Source organism: Eubalaena glacialis, chromosome 3 (genome assembly GCF_028564815.1).
Source record: "Eubalaena glacialis isolate mEubGla1 chromosome 3, mEubGla1.1.hap2.+ XY, whole genome shotgun sequence".
Taxonomy (NCBI): domain Eukaryota; kingdom Metazoa; phylum Chordata; class Mammalia; order Artiodactyla; family Balaenidae; genus Eubalaena; species Eubalaena glacialis.
Genome location: NC_083718.1, coordinates 164,953,750 through 164,974,532, shown reverse-complemented (window position 1 = coordinate 164,974,532; position 20,783 = coordinate 164,953,750). Strand labels below are relative to the sequence as shown.

The 20,783-nt window shown below is 48.8% G+C and overlaps 1 pseudogene; it reads left to right on the top strand.

Moving 5' to 3' along the window:
• The first annotated feature begins 14,032 nt into the window (after window positions 1–14,032).
• LOC133088727 (histone H3.3A-like) lies at window positions 14,033–14,540 on the top strand (annotated as a pseudogene).
• The last annotated feature ends 6,243 nt before the right edge of the window (window positions 14,541–20,783 follow it).

Sequence of the window (20,783 nt, the reverse complement as noted above, 5' to 3'; positions counted from 1 at the left end):
ATCCCCTGGGTGGCTTGAAACCAATCATGCTGGAAGTATTTACATCACAGAAATTTGCAAAAGGGCTTTTTTTCCAGAGAGCTAGTTATTAAACATGTATCAGCCTACCCTCAAAGCCACCCTCCACATCACAGACAGGATGCTCTCTAAGGCTGAAATATAACAATGTCACTCTCCTCCAACGGCTCCATGTTACCCATAGGTAAGGTCCAAACCCTTCAATGTAAGGCCTCCAGGGCCCTGTGTGACCCAGTCCAGTCCGCCGCTCTGGCTTCCATCCTCTCCATCTCCCCATGGCCTTCCAGATGTCTCTGTGCCCTGGAGAGGTCATCTCCAGACCCCACGCTCTCTGGCCTCCAGTCTCCAACACACGCCATTCCCGCCTGAACCACCCTTCCTCCCTCAGTCTTGGCTTCAAGGCGGCATCTTTCTGGGAAGCCTTCACTGATTCTTGCTTGATGCCCCCCGTACCCCACTCTCATGGCAGCACATATTTTCATCATGTGTCTACCAGCAAGTGGCCCCACTAAACTGCTGACAGGAGTCAAGTCTAATTTGTTCATTCTTTTACCTTCAGCATCTGACACAGAGTCCAGCCATGTTGAACTCAATAGACTCAAACTCAATTGAATCCAATGGAATCAACATCACAGCCCGAGACAGGCTGAGGTCAGTGCCCTCACAGAGCACAAATAGAGTGCTCTGGTTGGTCAGAGAGAGCAGGATGCTTCTGATGGATAAGTCAGACAGGTGTCCTGGACATGTCCCCAAGGAGGAATGCCAGGCCACACATTAGCAGCAGGGCAGCACCCGTGCCTTCTTTTCAGTGGCACTCCTTGCATCAGCGCTCCGGTTCCCTACCTGAGGCCCCTCAGTAGGGAAGCCTCAGTAATGCCTCCTTGGTTCCCTATCTGCTCCTGCTTGGCCTACAGCTTCACACTACTTAGAGTACAGGAAGTTCCACATACACACACACACACACACACACACACACACACACACACACACAGATCTCCAGCTTGGCCCCAAAACTGGCTGAGGCTGAATTTCCCAGATCCCCAGAGGAAAATGGGAGCTCAAGGTGAGTTAATAAAATCAGTGTGAAAGGTGGGAAATATACTATTTCTTGCATACTTAAGTATGCAGACTGATTCCTATATCATAGCTCACATTTACTGACAACTGTCAGGGTGCAGAGGTCCATTAAATAAAAAAAATAAAAAAAAAACCTGAGTGTTTTAACGTGCTAGATGAAGGTCCATACACCAGTGAAGATAGTCAGTCACCAAGCAGTTTGCTGAAGGGGAAAATTCTGGGTTTTCTTTGCCAGAAAAAGGGGAGACAGCTGGTGGTGGTTCTGTTACTGAAGGATGAAAACTTACACTCCTCTGAGGACCTGCTCACAGATCCAAAAAAATCTCCAGTTTGGTCCAGTAAGGAGCTGGCATGTATCATGTGGTGACAACAGCCTTCAGGTTTCTTTGTTTTTTTGTTTTTTTAATTGAAGTATAGTTAATTTACCATGTTGTGTTAATTTCTGCTGTACAGCAAAGTGATTCAGTTATACATATACACATTCTTTTTCAGATTCTTTTCCATTATGGTTTATCCCAGGATACTGAATATAGTTCTCTCTGCTATACAGTAGGACCATGTTGTTTATCCATTCTATATGTAATAATTTGCACCTGCTAATCCCAAACTCCCAGTCCTTCCCTCCCCCATCCCCACCCCTCGGCAACCACACATCTGTTCTCTATGTCTGTGAGTCTGTTTCTGTTTCATAGATAAGTTCATTTGGGTCATAGTTTAGATTCCACATGTAACTGATATTGTATGGTATTTGTCTTTCTCTTCCTGACTTACTTCATTTAGTATGATAATCTCTAGGTCCATCCATGTTGTTGCATTATTTCATTCTTTTTTATGAACAGCCTTCAGTTTTGATACCTCCTAGGCAAGTGCTACTGAAAGTAGACATTTTCCTTGTGTGATGTTAACACTCACTACCCACTCAATATGTTCTAAGTACCTGGCATCTTTCTTCAGGGGGGACAGTGGTAAGAGCTCAGGCTTGGGTGCCAGACCACCTGTATCCAATCCCCAGTTTAAGACCCTGAACATGTCAATACCTCAGTTTCCTCTTCCATGAAATGGGAATTGCAGTACCTAACACACAGGGTTGTTACGATGATTAAATGCATTATTGTGTGTAGAGCCCTTGGAATAGTACTTGGTAGATAGAATCTTTTAAGAGTTGACTATTATTATTATTATCTCATTTAATCTTGTCATCAAGAGGGAGATGCTATTCTTTTTTTATATCCTTCTCCATTATGGTTTATTACAGAATATTGAATATAGTTCCCTGTGCTATACAGTAGGACCTTGCTGTTTATCCATCCTATATATAATAGTTTGCATCTGCTAATCCCAAACTCCCAGTCCTTCCCTCCCCCACGCCCCCTCCCCCTTGGCAACCACAAGTCTGTTCTCTATGTCTGTGAGTCTGTTTCTGTTTTGTAGATAAGTTCATTTGTGCCACATTTTAGATTTCACATATAAGTGATATCATAATAATGGGAGATACTATTCTTATCTCTACTTTACAGATGAGGCACAATGACTCACTTGCCATCCTACCAACGCTGCTGCACCCCAGGGTCTAAGTATCCTCAGTGTAGTACCGAGGCTCTGGGGAAATATAACACTGTTGTATTTCAGCCTTAAGAGGACATCCACTCTCATCGTGGCCGTCACTCAACAATGACTCCTATGGAGACAACACTGTCCTGGCCCCCAGGGCTCCTTCAGCTCCCCTACCAGCACCCTTGGCCAGGCTGGGAACCACACAGCGCCTGGGGACCCCACCTTCTCCAAGGTCCTTCCAGGAAACACACATGAGTCTCCTCCACCCGGGCAACCCCAGACTTCCCTCACTCCCAGTAAAGATTCTCCCTTTAGTCGGGAGGAATTCCTCGCTCCCATTTCAATTTTCTCTCCCCTCTCCCACCCAGACACCCTGCTCAATCCCCTAGAGAGGCTCCAGCTTTAGGGAAACAAAACCCCAACAGAGAAGTGTCTTCCAGATGTCTCAAAACTCAAACCTCCCTAGAGGCAAGGAAGCTCAGGCCAGCTGCCTGCCTAAATGGGGGAAAGAGAGGGAAGACATCACTCTCTCTGATCGTCACCCCCACTAGAGTATGGGTGGGCACTGGAGCCCTGCTCGGGGTGGGTCCCCCAGAAGTTGGAGTCTGGCCCAGGAGCATCCCTCAGGCAGCCCCAAAGGAAGCCACTGTTCGGTGGGGATACACAGCCCAGCTGACCATTACAATGCCGAGCAGGGAGCCTTAATGGAGGTTGTGAGTGAGGATTCAGCAATTCTGTATAGAAAGGGCAAAGAAGGCTTCCAAGGGGCTTGGCTAGGCTGGGTAAGGAGGAGGAGGCACCGGCCCGGAGGGGTAAGAGGCCCAGCAGAGGGAAGAGCTACAGGCTTGACCTCACACTGGTGTCGAAGAAAATGGTGCCATAGTGAGCCTGGGGGGAGGGGTGGGTAGAGAGGCAGATGAGGGTCAGTTGTCAGCGGCCTGCGGTGCCAGGCTAAGGGGCTTGGCCTTCATATTATAGGCATTGAGGGGTCACTGAAGGGTTTGAAGTAAGGAGGGATATGCCCAGATTTGAGTTTTGGAGAAACATTTTGGCTGCAGCGTGGGGAATGAATGGTGTGGGGGGGGGGGAGTGGGCAGTGTGGGCAGAGAGGCAGGGAGGTCAGATGAGAAGCTATTGCAGTGGTTCAGATGGTGGAGGCCCAAACAGGGGCCTGGGGTGAGGGTGGGGAAGAAGACTCCACACAGGCAGGCTCGGGCCAGGGCAAAGTTTCAATGCCAACTGCCACTAACTGTCCCTCTTACCTAAAGGACTATTTCCTTCAGGCCCACCGACAGGACCCTGTTGGCCCCCAAAGAGCAGTATGGTTGGGACAGCAACAGGATGGAACCTGAGGCTGGGGAGGGGCCTTGGGGAGGCCTGCCCAAGGTTGGGCCAGCTCCAAAGCTAGGCTGGAGGGCTGAGACCTTGAACCTGTCTCCAAGAACCCCATTCACAGAACTGCATACTCACACTATACACTACACAGCCCCACACACCCAGGCACACCCCTTTCACCCAATCCAGCCAAGGCACATACAACAAACACTCATAACTATACCCTGAGCAAACCATAATTCAAAAAGATTCATGTACCAAAATGTTCATTGCAACTCTATTTACAATAGCCAGGACATGGAAGCAACCTAAGTGTCCATCAACAGATGAATGGATAAAGAAGATGTGGCACATATATACAATGGAATATCACTCAGCCATAAAAAGAAACGAAACTGAGTTATTTGTAGTGAGGTGGATGGACCTAGAGTCTGTCATACAGAGTGAAGTAAGTCAGAAAGAGAAAAACAAATACCGTATGCTAACACATATATAGGGAATCTAAGAAAAAAAAAGGTCATGAAGAACCTAGGGGCAAGATGGGAATAAAGACACAGACCTACTAGAGAATGGACTTGAGGATATGAGGAGGGGGAAAGGTAAGCTGTGACAAAGTGAGAGAGTGGCATGGACATATATACACTACCAAATGTAAAATAGATACCTAGTGGGAAGCAGCCGCATAGCACAGGGAGATCAGCTCGGTGCTTTGTGACCACCTAGAGGGGTGGGATAGGGAGGGTGGGAGGGAGACACAAGAGGGAGGAGATATGGGGACATATGTATATGTATAACTGATTCACTTTGTTATAAAGTAGAAACTAACACACCTTTGTAAAGCAATTATACTCCAATAAAGATGTTAAAAAAAAAACCACTCGTAACGCCTGCCTCACCCTCACCATCCCTCCTCCCACACGTGACCACCACCCACACAAACCCATTCTTCACTACATGCAGACATCATATGTTCAGTTCATTACACACCCCACGCAGACTCACACGTCACACACCAGCCACACAAAACACAGTGGACACTTCATGCGTACAAACATCAGACAGACCACTAACACACACACATCCAGTCCACACCGCCCACCCAGAGCTGAGTGAGGCCAAGGCGGCGCTGAAGTCCCATCCAACCTCGACCCCCAAAGCTGTGCGTCCACAGGACTGAGGCGGCCTGAATGAGGCACCCTTTTCTAACTCACTACAAGGCAGTATTTATTCAGGTTAAACGTGGCCTTGCAGAGCTGGCTGAAATTCTCAAACCAAATAATGCCTGATAGAGTCCCGTCTATGGGAACAAACTTCGTAACCACATCTATGTAAGTAATCTCCATCCTCAGAGTGAGAGATAATGCACCTCTGATTATAAATGACAGAAAAACTCTGATATCAAAAGCAACTCTAAATATATTAAGATGTCTGTGATGCTCGGTGCAGGCGATAAATCTCATTTTTACTATAAGCAGATCACCATTTTTGCTAACAGAATATCACTTTTACCCCCTCCACTAAATAAATGTTGAACAAATACGTAAAGAATATTGATATAAAGTGTGTCAATTTAATCAGCAGCCTGGGAGCCCTCGGGGCCCCATCTGGCCCTGAGTAGCTAGCTCCTTCCCACCTACGGCCTTTCCAAGATGCTGGCAGGGAGGGGCGGTGGGCCTGGCACGTGCCGCGTGGGCTCTGAGCAGCTTCTCCCAGTGAGGCTGGCTGCCCACCTGGAGGCCGACTAAAGACACTGCCTGGAGGGGCTTTGGGTTTTCTAAACCCACACTTGACTCTGTCCACACAGAACTCACCTGTGTGTGGTCTTTGGGGAGGCTGCACGATCAGATGGGAAGGAGAGAGAGAAAGAGGAAAAATACCTTCAAAAGCAGAGCTTCAAATCCATCATCGGTTCCCAAGGACCCAAGACCATGAGCCAGCCCTGAGACAGCCTCACATGAGACACCGGGACGCAGAGACAAATGTGTATGTGCAAAGACACGCATGTACTCAGAGAAACACCTGCAGACACAGAGAAAGCTCACAGAGACGGGCAGGGAGCCACACTCGTGTGTACTGACACATACATGTAGCACAAAGGCAAGAGCGTGCATGTCCGTGCAGGCAGAACAGGCCCAGAGGTACCTGCACCTGCCCAGAGGAGAGACATCTCCACGCATGCAGGTACCCAGCACCTTCACACAGAATGTGCCTGCCCACACACAGGGATGCTTATACATGTTCGTGGACACACACGCTACAGCCCGCTCTGAATGCCTCACCCTGGGGCAGGTGGGAACAGGTACCTCTTGTAGTGTACCCTGCTCACCACCTTCTCTCAGCCTCCAGATGGCCGGAGCCAACTCCTGTGACATCGTGGTCACGCAATGTAAATGATGCAGATCTACCCCCAGGAGGGCAAAGAGGGCCCTGACATTTGTCCATTCACTCTCAAATCCCTGCAACCAGGTAGTTCAGTGTGCATTAGGACCATCAGGGGAGATTTTTTCATTGCTGGCCCTGGGCCCTGCCCCCGGAGACTCTGACTCAGTTGATCTGGGGAGGGCACCAGGCAATGGGTATGTTTTTAGCACTGCCCAGGTGATTCTAGTGTGCTTCCAGGGTTGAAATTACTGGAGCATCTGATCCGGCCTCTGGGGTCCTACCGGCATCCTCGTCATCCGGCAGCACTGCCCTGAGGGTGTGAAGGTGTCCCTACCCCTGCCCTTCAGCTCACCTAGGAAGGCCTTGATACCCTGCGTCTGACCCCCGCCCTCCCAGAGACCCTTTCCGAAGTGCCAGTGGTGCAGAGCTGAGCCGTGGTGGCCAGACGCACTCATCCACGCACTGCGGCTGCCCCCTGCTGGACAGAGCCGGCCGAGCCCAGCTGTCTCTGTGACCTGCTTCTCCCCACCAGGGCTGATCCAGGCTGAGATATGGGGGCAGCCAGGAGCGCACAGTCCTGAAAAGAAGTCCCCAGATCCTCAGCTCTGCGCCCTCCTGCTAAGGCCAAGCCCCCTCTCTGGTCCCAGCAGTCTTGGGCCTGGGTGATCACAGAGGTCCTATCCTAGGTTCATCCACTAGTGGTAGCCAGAAATGCCCATGACCTGGGCCAGCCAGGGTGGCTGGGGCTACAGAAATGAATAAGAAAGGGGACCAAGTGAGTAGGCGTCCCATCCATCCTCCAACCATTGACCCAGCCACCTCCTTCAAGCTGACTGTGTCTGTGTCTACTCCACATACACCCCTCACCGTTCTCCCACTGCCTTTAGGATAAAGCCCAGGCTCCTGAACACAGCTGACCCGGGCCCTCACAGCCTGCTCCTGATGCCCAGTCTCCCTAGAAAGCCTTCCACCCTAGGGTCACCTGGAAAACTCTTCCTCACACTTCCTTGTAATGCTTCTGCCACCTCCTTCAGGAAGCCTTCCCTGACCCCCTCGCTCCACCACTCCCCACTCCCATTAGATGCTTCCTCCTCTTTTTTCTGAACATTATTTTACCTGCCTTTTATAATAATCTGTTTACATGTCTGCCTCCCCCTACCAGACTGGGGGTACCCAAGGGCAGGGACCAGGGGCTTGGGGTCAATAAAAATTTGTAGAATGAATGAAGCTTTCTCCAACCTGCCCAGTCCATAGGGAGCTCTCCCCAGTCTCGCTCCACCACACAGATGGGCTGAGCCCCTCACTCAGGGGCACAATCCCTAGGACAAGGAAGAAAAGAAAAATAACACAAACACAAACAAAATACTAAGTGCCAGATGTATATTAAGTTCCAAGTGCTTACAGATATTAATTCATTTAACCCTCACAACATTATCCCCATTTTATAGGTGGGAAAACTAAGATACAGAGCGGTTAAGCAACTTGCCCAAACAAACAGCTGGGCCGTCCGGAGCCGGGATTTCCAGAAGCCACACTGTTCACCGCACTCCCTCTCAAGGGAAAAGAATGTAGGTGGAGAAGTCGTGTCCACTCTGGCCCAGGCCTGCCCCCTGGGCCTCCTGTGAGATGCTGGGGGAAGGGGTCTTCCCAGAAGAGGCCAGGCCCAGATTCCCTCTCCAGCCGGCAGTTCTAGGGCTGCGGCTTCTTTCACTTTCTTCTTAATTTTTCTGACAAGCACAGATGTCACTGCAGCTGACAACCAGCCTGTTGGTGTGAGCGGGAAGGCAGACCCAGCCTCTCATTTGTCTGGTAAGAAAACGAAACTGGACACGAAGGAAACTGAGCTTTGGGACACCTGAGGCTCAGGCGTGGTGGCAGGAACGGGAGGGCCCCCAACAGGTGGGGAAGGGGTACAGGGACGAGATGGGAGTTCTGAGATGCCCGCAGACCCTCGGGGCCAGCCCCTGCTTCGAGTTCTTCCTTCCTTCCTCCCTCCTTTCCTCCCTTCCTCCCTCCTTTCCTCCCGTCCTTCCATCCAGACTTGGTGAACAACTACCATGCACTGGGCCTCTGCTGGCTCCTGGGAACACAGGGACCAAGTGATCACTACCGTTCTCAAGGGGAACCGGCAGGGACAGACCGCCAAGTCCTGGCATGGGAAGTGCTTTGATGAGGCAGGGCTCTGAGGCCCAGCTGCCGGGGTTCCTATCAGCCTCCCACTTCCCAACAGTGTGAATTGCACAGGGCCCTTGAATTCCACATCTGTAAAATGGGATGCTAACGGCACGAGCTTCGCTGGGTGCCACAAGGATTAAACAAGTTCACACGTGCAACTCATCTTGAACAGTGCCTAGCCCCCCGCAAGCCCTTCCCCCCGACACATCTAGCACCCCTCACCAGACCCCAGGAGCCTCTATGCTCCTCTGTTGTTCCTCACACCCCCTCACAAACCAGAAGTGCCCCCCAGAACCCAAACCACTATCCCTCCTGTTACAAGGCCCTTTTTACCATCCACAGCAGATATTTGCATGCACCACGCATAATGTGCTCCCCTGTGAGCTCACAACTTCTCTGCCTAAGCCCACCAGAGGAGGGTCCTGGTGATTCTGAGACCCTGGTCTTGGAAGAGGGTGAGAGTTCTGCTTGGGCTGAAACGGCTCGCTGCCCCAAACCAGGTATGTCCACCTCACCAGTGGCTCAGGCCTGGGGTGGTGAGTGGCACCCCTGGCTGCAGAAAGCTGGCTTCTCATGTGGACAGTTCTTCCTGACAGCTGGCCTCAGGCTCTCTAGCTGCAGTGCCAAGGGTCATGTTCTGGCAGAAGGGCTGCTGGGGAGATCTGTAGAAGACATTCTTCCTGACTCAGCCCCAGCCCTGCAGCCCAGAGTCCCAGGGAGCAAAGTAACAAGTCCGAGGATTTGGGGCACATCTCTGGCCTTAGCAGGTCCCTCAAAGGTGCAACACATCAGTGAATCTGGTGTGGTGAGTGTGTCTGGTGTTGGTCTTTGTCAGAGCGTTTCTGCGTGTGCGTGACTCTGTGTGTGTGTGTGTGGATCTGTACATATCTGGGGGGCGGGGGGCAGTAACTGTGTGTTTGTATCTCTGTGCTGTGTATCGGAGCTCACGTGTCTGTGCAAAACTGCCTCCAGGTACCTGCATGAGTTCGTCTATGTGTCCCTGGACATTGTCCTGGGCTAATCCCTTTGTTATTGTCACCAATACCAGCACTGCTCTCATCCACTGATGCTCTGTGCGCTGTGATTTACGGACATGTTTTTATTTATTCCTCATAGAAGAAGCTTCCTGACTCCCACCCTTTCCCAAGTCACATGCATAGGGATCCCAAAGGCTAGGTCAAGCACAAATTCCATGGTGTGATCTTTGAGGCCCCTCACAATCTAACCCAAAGCGATTTCTCTAGCTGTATCTCCCGCCCTCCCCTCTTCTCAGCCTGGAATCCTCCTTCCCCTCACATCCAGGAAACTACTACCCACCTTGCAAGACCCAGAAAACATTGCTTCCTCTTGGAAGTCCTTCCTGATGGCCCTGCCACCTCCTCCAGGAAGCCTTCCCTGACTTTCCAAGAGTCGGCACCTTTAGCCTGAGTGCCGTTCCTCTGATTCCCCCCTGGATGGACATTACTTCTTAATGTCCAACTCTCCATCTGACCGGGAGCCTGATTCCCCACTGAATCTCCAGCCTGGCACAGAGTAGGTGGCTCAGGAAATGTTGGCAGAGCATGTGATGCTTGGCTGGCTAGGGGTAAGGGAAGCAGGCTGGTGGCCCAGCTTCCACTCCCTGAGGCTTAGCCAGCTTCGCTCAAGGATGCAGCTCTGCTCTCTCCCCTGAGAGGAGAGGATCTGTGAGGGTCAAGGTGTTTGGTCCAAAGCAGGCTGTGTGAAGCTGCCCATCTGGGCGCGCCATAGGAAAGAGCCCAGAGCAGCACAGGCCTCTGCTTGTGATCCGACTCTCCTCTGCCTTCCCCAGAACAGCTGCGCTCCCCAGACCCAAGGCAAATCCCTGAGACCAGCTGAGGCCACCGTCCACCCCACCCCCAACCCAGCAGTCAATGCATCAGAATCAAAGAGGCCTCCCTCCCAAGGGGGTGGCGCAGAGGGAGGAGGAGCGAAGGGAGGTGGGCCAAAGACAGAATAAAAGGCCAAAGGCATAGGAGGGAAGGGAGGGAAAGAGGGGAGGGAAGAGGAAGGGGGGCTGACCATTTGCTTCTCTTTGTCTTTGCAGGCTGATGCTTCCCCTTCGTTGACAATTGCACGGCCTCCAGACCCTCCTAATTACCATGATTAGCACTGAGCAAGCTGCCATATTTTATGACTCTCCAAAACAAAAAAATAATTAAAGCAATTACTGTCATTAACATGCTGCCCTCTTCACCACCTTCTCTGAGAGTGGGCAGGAACAGGCCCCAGGGAGTCAGGATTGGGTGCCTTCCCCTCCCCATTTTGCACCCCACCACCACCACCACCTGCCCCCTCCAGAAGCACCAGCCTAGACAGCTCCAGCTGCCAGCAAGGCTGGGAGGCCTCAAGGAAGGGCCTCAGTGGAACCCCCGCAGACTCCCTGCACATCTGGAAAAGCCAGAGCCTGGCTTCTGGGAAACCACAGAGAGGGTGTCACCCGGGCCAGGAGCCCACCAGGCCCAGTCACCCCAAGACCTGGCCTTGTCCCTCTGCAACTCCTCAGTGCCAGGCCCCCCAGCCCCACAGGCAGGACTCCCCCAAGCCCTGTTCTCTCTGGCTCCCCAATCTCCCATCACAGCCCAGCCCAATGCTCCACCACTCCCCAGCTGAGTGACCTGGTCATCCAAACCACGGAGGTTTCTATTTCCTTGTCTGTAAAATGGGCTGTCTTAGTCAGCTTGGGCTGCTATAACAAAATACCACAGACTAGGTGAATTAAACAACAGACATTTATTTCTCACAGTCCTGGAGGCTGCAAGTCCAAGATCAAGGTGCCGACAGATTCAGTTCCCTGTGAGAGCCCTCTTCCTGGCTTGCCGACAGCTGCCTTCTCACTGTGTGCTCACATGGCTTTCCTTGGTTCATGATCAAGGGGTTGGAGGGGAAAGAGAAAGGAAGCAAACTCTCTTATGTCCCTTCTTGTAAGGGCACAAATCCTATCATGGGGGCCCCACCCTTATGTCCTCACCTAAACTTAATTACCTCCCAAAGGCCCCATTCCAAATACCACCACATTGGGGTTTAGAGCTGCAACATATGAATTTGGGGTGGGGAAGACACAATTCATAGCATGAGCTTTGAAATGTCTGTGGAACAATCCCTTCCTCGTGAATGCCTTTGAAGACTGAGTGAAACAATCAACAGGAAGCACCTTGAGCCAAGCCCAGCACATAGTAGGTCCTCAATCACCAGTGGTTGTCTTCAGTGCTGCCCTGAAGCAGAGGATGACTGGGGTAGAGCAGGAGGATTTGCTGAGGAGGCTGAGGAGAGGGCCAGGCTCCAGGCTGTGATGATTTTGTAAAACATGATGCCTGTGACCCGGGATCATTGCCATGGCCTCCTAACTGGTCTGCCTGCTTCTGTCCCTGCCCCTTACCCTTCAATTCATTCTCAACACATAAGCCACAGTGAAACTTTTAAAACGTTGAGTCAGAGAGCACAGAGGAGTGAAAATGCTCTGTGTGATCCTATAAGGATGGATACACGTCATTATACATTTGTCCAAACCCATAGAATATGCAACATCAAGAGTGAACCCGGATTTCCCTGGAGGCGCAGTGGTTAAGAATCTGCCTACCAATGCAGGGGACCCGGGATCGATCCCTGGTCCAGGAAGATCTCCATGCCGCGGAGCAACTAAGCCCATGTGCCACAACATATAAAACCGCACTCTGGAGCCCTCGAGACACAACTACTGAGCCCAGGCGCCACAACTACTGAAGCCCATGCGCCTAGAGCCCGTGCTCCACAACAAAAGAAGCCACCGCAATGTGAAGCCCACGCACCACAACAGAGTAGCCCCCGCTCGCTGCAACTAGAGAAAAGCTCGCACGCAGCAACGAAGACCCAACGAAGACCCAACGCAGCCAAAAATAAATAAATAAATAAATGATTTTTTTTAAAAAAAGAGTGAACCTTAATGTAAACTATGGTCTCTGGGTGATAATGGCATGTAACCGTAGGCTCATCGATTGTAACGAATGTCCCACTCTGTTGGGGGATGTTGATAATGGGGGACGCTTGCCTGTGTGGGGGCCAGAAATATATGACAAATCTCTGTACCTCCCTCTCAATTTTGCTGTGAACCTAAAACTGCTCCAAAAAATAAAGTCTTTAAATTGCAAAAGTAATAAATACTTAAGTTAAAAAAAAAACAAACCACAAGTCAGATCAAGTCACTTCTCTGCTCAGAATCCTGCAGTGGATCCCCATCTCACTCAGGGTAAAAACCAAAGTCCTTATGATGGTCCCTAAGGCTTTGCTCTCCTGCTCCCATCCCCCTCACTCACTCTGACTTCAAACATATCCCAAATACTCCTGCCCATCTACCTGGAGCTCTTCCTCCAGGGACAGCTCACCTCCTTCAAGACTTGATTCAAGGTCTTCCCAGTGATGCAGCTCTCACTCAACTCCCCACCACACACTCCCAATCCCCTTATCCTGTTTTATTCTTTCATCTTCCCATTGTGCTTAACACCTTTTAACATGCTTTGTAATTTACTGTTTACTGTGGTCCTTGTTTATTGTCTAGCCCCCAGAAGGGCAAGGATCATTGTCTATTTTGTTCTGATGTTTCCCCAGGACCTAGCTCAATGCCTGGCACATAGTAGGCACTCAGTAAATATTTGTCTAATTTAATAGAGGAACTGTAATCTTAGTCAAGGCCTGTTGTTTCCTCTGGTAGATCTAGTGGCGCCCATGGAGGGATCTGAAACAACAGAGACATCAGCGGAGCAACAGGCGAGCGATGTCCTTCAGACTGTGCAGGACAAGTCTTCAACAGCGACACCATGTGGCAGGAACAAGCAACAGGAGCAAGGACCCTTCTTGTTTCTTCTAGGAATGGTCCTGGAAGCAGAAATGACCTCATTTTGACTGCATCAGCCACAGAGATTCCTGGGCAATTGAAACTCAGGGAGAGAATCTCAATCAGACTTTCTTCTAATATCCAGTGACACTCAGCAATTATTTAAAAACTAAAAGTTTTCACTTCACATCTATTAGGATGGCTATTATTTAAATCAACAACAAAATAAGTGTTGGCAAGTATGTGGAGAAATTGAAACCCTTGTGCATTGCTGGTGGAAAGGTAAAATGGTGCAGCTACTGTGGAAAACAGTGCAGTGGTTCCTCAAAAAATTAAGCATAGAATTATGATATGATCCAGCAATCCCTTCTCTAGGAATGTACCCCCAAAGAATTGAAAGCAGGGATTTAAACAGATATTTGTGCACCCACGTGCACAGCAGCATTATTCACAATAGCCAAAAGGTAGAAATAACCCAAGTGTCCACTGATGGATGCAAGAATAAGCAAAATATAGTATATACATACAATGAAATATTAATAAGCCTTAAAAAGGAATGAAGGGCGCAGAGCGGTTTGGTCGTTAGTCGGAGGAGCTTCTTCCATTAGCTCGGCAACTGCGGCTCTTTGCTGGGCAGCAGGAGCGGCGCGGCGGTTCGAGAAGCGGTGTAAGACTTTGGCATTGGGTGAAAGAAAATGGCCCGAACCAAGCAGACTGCTCGTAAGTCCACGGGTGGCAAAGCGCCCCGCAAACGGCTGGCCACTAAAGCGGCCGGGAAAGCGCCCCCTCTACCGGCGGGATGAGAAAACCTCATCGCTACAGGGCCCGGACCCTTGCTCTTGGAGAAAGCCGTCGTTACCAGAAATCCACCGAGCTTCTGATCCGGAAGCTGCCTTTCCGGAGGTTGGTGAGGAAGATCGCCCAGGATTTCAAAACCGACTTGAGGTTCCAGAGTGCCGCCATTGGTGCGCTTCAGGAGGCTAGTGAAGCGTACCTGGTGGGTTTATTTGAAGATACTAATCTGTGTGCCATCCACGCAAAGAGAGTCACCATCATGCCCAAAGACATCCAGTTGGCTCGCCGGATACGGGGAGAGAGAGCTTAAGTGAAGGCAGTTTTTATGGCGTTTTGTAGTAAATTCTGTAAAATACTTTGGTTTACTTTGTGACTTCTTCTGAATTGTTTATAATATGCTGCATTTGTACTTGTCATTCCATCTTTCACTCAGGATGAATGCGAAAAGTGACTGTTCACAGACCTCAGTGACGTGAGCACTGTCGCTCAGGAGTGACAAGTTGTTAACATGCAGAAGGGATGGGTGATATTTCTTGCTTCTCATGATGCGTGTTTCTGTATGTTAATGACTTGGTGGGTAGCTGTTAAGGTACTAGAATTGATAAATGTGTACAGGGTCCTTTTGCAATAAAACTGGTTATGATTTGATCCAAGTGTTTAACAATTGGGGCTGTTAAGTCTGACCATACATCACTGTGATAGAATGTGGGCTTTTTCAAGGGTGAAGATACAAGTCTTAACCACAGTGTAACTTACAGTTTCCTTAAAAAAAAAAAAAAAAAAAACTAAACCTGGCAGCTATAGAATACACTATGTGCATTTATAATAGCTATTTTATATATTGTAGTGTCAACATTTTTTAATTAATTGTTTTACATTCACATGTGGTGGGGAGTCTTGTCATTAAGGTGTGTGTGATATGGAGTCCGGTTGGTTTTCTCCTAATTAGACTGCACTTGTTTTTCATATGTAGTAAAGTGCTTTGCACATTATACCTTGCATAAGTCCTCATTTTACCACATGTTAACTAATCCTCTAGCTGATAATGCAGACACTAACGGGGGGATTTATTTATAAGGGCTCTAGAATATAATGCAAGTTATTCACACCAGCATCATCAATTACTAATATAGTAGTTAGTGCAGCTTTTTCTTTGTGTTGTGGTTGGTCTCATAACTAGGTTGAGTTTTTCTCTACCAAGAGGGAACAATACCGAACTTCTTTTCCTTGTGGAGTTTGTATTATAATAACCCTTAGGGTAAACTTGCTGTAGGGGAGGGACACACAGCTTCAGCTCATGGAACCTCTGCCGGTTAAAATGGTGTCATCTGGTATAAGGTCCTGGGAAAAATCACTTCATAGAGATGGCTTTCCAAGTGGTTTTAAAATTTATCCTTCTATTGAAGTTTTTAGGTCAATTATGTACGTTGACTAAATTTACAAATACACTTGTTTATCCAAAAAAAAAGGAATGAAGTCCTGATACATTACTACAATAGGGATAAACCTTAAAATTTTGCTAAGTGAAATAAACCAGTCACAAAAAGACAAATACAGTATGGTTCCACTTATATAAGGTATCTAGAGTATTTGAATTGAGAGAGACGGAAAGTAGAATGGTCGTCGCCAGGAAGTAGGAGGAAGGGGTAATGGGGAGCTGGTGTTTAATAGGTACAGAGTTTCAGTTTGGGATGATGAAAAAGTTCTGGAGATGGAAGGTGGTGATGGCTGTACAACAATGTGAGTATACTTAATGCCACTGACGTGTGCACTTTAAAAATATTGAAATGGTAATTTTTATGTTATGTAAATATATATGTATATTTTACCACAATAAAAAATTTAGTTAAAAAAAAAAAGCAGGAAAAAGCCTCCAGAAAATAAAAAGGTTAGTGTAACTCTGAGTCCAAGGAGAGGTACTTCAAAACATGGCACAGGGGTGGGTACAGCCCATCTTCCCATCCCCACATGGAGCCCACCAAGCCACTGGCACCAACTGACCCTTCTCTTATTTGCCCCACTTCACCTTAGTGGAAGTTGGGCTCACATTTCTTTACGGGGTCCATCTATAATGACTCTGAGCCCCCAACACTCAAATTCCCATTGTGCAAAGCACATTCGTCTAGGAGATTCCTTTCCCCTAGTCCTATTCAAAACTTGGAAATCGGCAAAAAGATGGCTGTGAGTTCTCTCTCCATCCTGTGACTTGGCCGACAAGCCCACCCAGAGTCAGCTGACTCTCTAGGGCCTGCAGCTTTGTTTGACATTCTAATTACTATTGATCAGGGCCCATGCTCTGTAAAGTTAGATGTTCACTTGTAGAAAACTGATAAGGTGCAAATGATTTCTGTCCAGAGGAGAAAATAACCCCAAAGGTTAGGGTTTTATTGCCTTATAGGATATTAACCAATTTTGTATCTAATTTAGCCATCATATTCCATCATTGTTTTTCATATGAGTTTCTCATATCCTCCTTTGAATCAGCTTTGCTCAACTCTCATTGAGTTAAATAAAATTTTGATTGTGCTCACTATTGCCTGAGAATTATGTTTACAATATTTTAAGAATTGTACCTTGGCATCTGGGGAAGCTGGATAGGTGCTCACGTGTTCCACACACAGTCCTGGGGGGCTGCTTGTCACCTCACTGGCTGCTTCTTCTCCTGGCTCCCCTCCCCCTCTTTCTTCTTCCTCTTCTTTCCCTTCTTCTTCTCCTCCTCTTTTTTCTCTCTCCCTCTCTCCCTCCCTCTCCCTCTCTCTCCCCCCTCCTCTCTCTCTCCCTCCCTCTCTCTCTCTCTCTTTCCCTCTCTCTCTCTCTCTCCACCTGAAAATCCCTATTCCCCTCTGCTGCTAGCCCAGGCAATAAAACCAGGTCACATCTAGAGCAAACCACTTAAATGCGGTCATTACAAAACAGAATAATTACCATCTTGGTTTGCCTTCCTGCACCTAGATTCCTTCTTCCAGGCCTCTTCCTAGAAAAACAGGTGGTATTTGCCTTACTTGTATAAAGGACCCATCCTGGTGATGTTCTTAAAAAGGGTGGGGGGAGGGGTCTTATTCAAGGTCATGTGCGTCTCCACCGCTAGAAACCAACTTGATTTCCAGAAACCAACTATCCCCAAGTGTGCTTCCTCATGAAGTTACAGAAAAAAAAGTAAAAACCCTCTTCTCCAGGTAATCTGCTACAATATTTTTAAACTGTTTATTGTTGTTATAGAAAAGAGCTTTTTTCTTATTTTGTTTCCGACATCTCACAAAACTCTTTTATTTGCCATAATTAATTGTTTTGAGTTAATTTTACTGCGTTTTCTAGTGATAAAATTGGGTCTTTGGCAAATGATGATAATTTTCCCATAGCTAAATTTTGTAATCATGCTTCCCATCTCATCACATCGGCTATAATATGTGTTCTTTTCTATGATTAAAGTTTTGGGCAGCTATCAAGAAAAATGTACTGGCAAGCAAAGAGGCTAGGGACTGAGTAAGCAGCTAAAAAAAACCACAATGGTAGTAATTTAAATGTGGGGTCATGGGACAAGGCCTGGACCAGTATCACGCCTGCAAAGGAGGAGATACAGGGAAGAGAGAGTTTAGATGCTGAACCAGCAATGAGGGCAGAAACCAACATGATTCCAGGTCTGCATGCCTGAAGCCCCATGGTCCGCTTGAGTGCCCAGGTATGGTGGGTGTCCATTCTACCTTCTCGTGTCCCACAGTGATTGTTTTAGGGATGGACACTTGATCCAGACCTATGCCAAAGAGACCCTGGCATTCCCCATCCACATGACCCAAGTTAGTCCAATCAGACATGAAGCTCAGGAATTTTGTTGGATGGTTGGCCGAAGGGACGCCCCTCTCTCTCCCAGCATCTGGAGGAAGAAGCCTAGGAACTATTGGTACCCAACATGGAGAAACAAGCCTGAGCATCAGGATTAACAAACTCTGGATCAAACCCAGCTTGAAGTTCATGCTATCTTTGGACTTTCACATCACATAAAAACTACACCTTCCTTTTACTGGGTAAGCCAGGTTTGTGCTGGGTCTTCTGTTACTTGCTATATAAAGAGTCCCAACTGATCTACCAGGAAATTGACAGTATTTTTAATAGCTACTATAATTCTCTCACAGTGTATTCATCTGAAAAGAGGTGTGACGGAGAAAAGTAATTAGAATTCTCAGTTTACAAACATTGCCTAAAATGTGAATTCAAGAGAGAAATTAGCAGATATTTTAATTGTCTACTCCATCTCCACATTCTCACACTTAATTTCTCTGCTCTCTAAATATATTAATTAACATTTTCATACTTTCCAGTTTACAATGCAACTTCACACATTGACTCATTTGGTTCCCATGATAAACAAGAGAGATGGGTGGTAACAGCAAGGCCTCATTTTGTATAGCACTCAACAGTTTGCAAGGTGCTCTCTCTTAGTTTATTTTGTGTGATACTCGCATGGTAGCTTTTGCAAGTTCTCGACTCCAGGAAAACTGATGTACTTGTAGTTCTCTTGGCCCACAGAAAACTGTTTCACATTTCCGTGTCTTCACCACTGTCACTCAGTCAATATGGTCCTTCCCACCTTGCTCACCAGGTGAACTGCTATTCATACTTAAAAACCCATTTCAGATAGGGCACATGGTGTCTCTCTCCCCTGGAAGATGGGCAGGTGGTGTGGTCCTCAAGAAGTGTATTGCCTTTGCCAGATTTGTCGAGGTCAGCCAGCTGGTTGTTGGGATAGAATGGGGGCTCTGGCCAACTGTTTTGTAGTTTGGGGTAAACTTCATCCATCACCAAAGGAAAAACAGCCTCTCCACCAGCCCCCTGGCCATAAGAACCCGCTGCAAGCTTGGCCAGATTTACTCTCTTTGTTATATGGAGGGAGAAGGGTCAATATCAGCCTTAGCTTTGGGACATTTTTATTGGTTTTATGCTACTGGTCATCAGGCCAACCCAGTCTTTAGGCCTTCAAACAGGGCTCAAAGATACTTACAAATAAACCTCAGGCTTCTCAAATTGGTCTCAAAGAGACCCTCACCTGGATCCTCAGACCCACCTCAGATGCGACCCTTCGATGGGCACAGATCAGAGCACAGACCTGTATCAGGAAACCCCTTCTTCCAACCTCAGATGTTCCCGCAAAGACACCCTCCCAAGAGAGCCAGGACCCAGCTCCCACTGCCCACACCCCTGCTGGAGGTCTGTCTGGGGCCTGCAGGACTCTGTCCAGGAGCGCATCTGTGGGTCTGAAGCCCTGACTGGGGAAGACTAAGGCTGCTGGTGGTCGTCATGGTGACCAGCTAGATTGCCTAACTCAGAGTAGGTGGGACACTTGGCTTTCCCTGTCTTATTGCCACTCTGGTGATTCTAGTAACCAGAGTGGTCCTCTTCACAGAATCAGGAGTCAGAGGGCAGAAGGGATGGGGAGAAAGCTGCCCCAGTGTAGGACAGAAAGAGTCACTTGGGGGGTGGGGGGTGGGATGGAGACGAAGGAAGCAAAAGAGGTCTCCCAGGCCCTTTCTCTGAAGCTATGAGGCCTGTTTTCCCAGGGCTGTGGCACCAGGGCCCAGTACTTACAGGATCAGGTTGTAAATGTCAGTGTGAAATCTACTTCCTGTGTCGTCAGCACAGTCAGGTCCACACCTGCGGGTGAGCTGGCGTTGCCACACTGAACACCTCCACTTCCCCAACTTGCTCCTCCTCCAGGGCTCTCCAGCTCACAGAAGGGTCCCACATCCCCTTGACCACCCAGCCTGAGGTCCTCAGCTCAGCCTGGACCAATGCCACCCCAACCAGGCTGGACTCTCCCTTTCCCTCCTACCAGCCTCCAGAATCAGTCTCCCAGAAACCACCTCTGAGCATATCAATCTGCTTTGGAACTTGCAGTGGATCTCCACTGCCCATGAGATAAAGTCCAACGAAGCTCCTCGTCCCACACTTCACAACCTGGCTGCCTCTGACCTCTCCAGAGTCCTCTGCTTGCACACACCGTACTTTCTGGCCAGATTCAGCCACGTCCACCTCTCACCTTCAGACCTTTGCTCCTGCCAGACCCCTGGCCTGGCTGCCTTTTCACTCTGCCTTTGCTGGTTTCACAAAGCCCTTCTCCGATGGTGATCCCACCATGACTGCCCCTCCCTCCTTGGATCCTGTAGCGTTTTCACCATTTCTACCAAAAAAAAAACGGTCCTGTGGTAGGTGATAAGGACTCTGAGTGATTCACTGCTGAGTTCCCCCGAATGAAGACATTCATTGGGTCATCGTGTGTTTGTGGAGCGCCTACCACACTCCTGGTTCTGTCTGGGGCCTGGGGCACAGCCGTGATCAAGACAGGATGGGACTCATACTGTCCCGGGGGCGTTAATTCCCGAGTGAATCCTGGCTTTTGCAGAGACCTTAGCTTCTTTCACGGATGCCTCTCCAGACTCCGTGTCCAGCACCCCAGGAATCCAAAGCAGCCATTCCCTACCCCTGTTTGTTCATCCACACAATCGCCTGCCATCTGAATGTACAGAGCAGGTGTGCACACAGGCACCTGGGCATGGGGTCCTGGGGGCAGGGGATGGGGTGGTGAGGGCTGCATGTAAACGTGTGCGGGGCTGTCCGGGGTGCACAG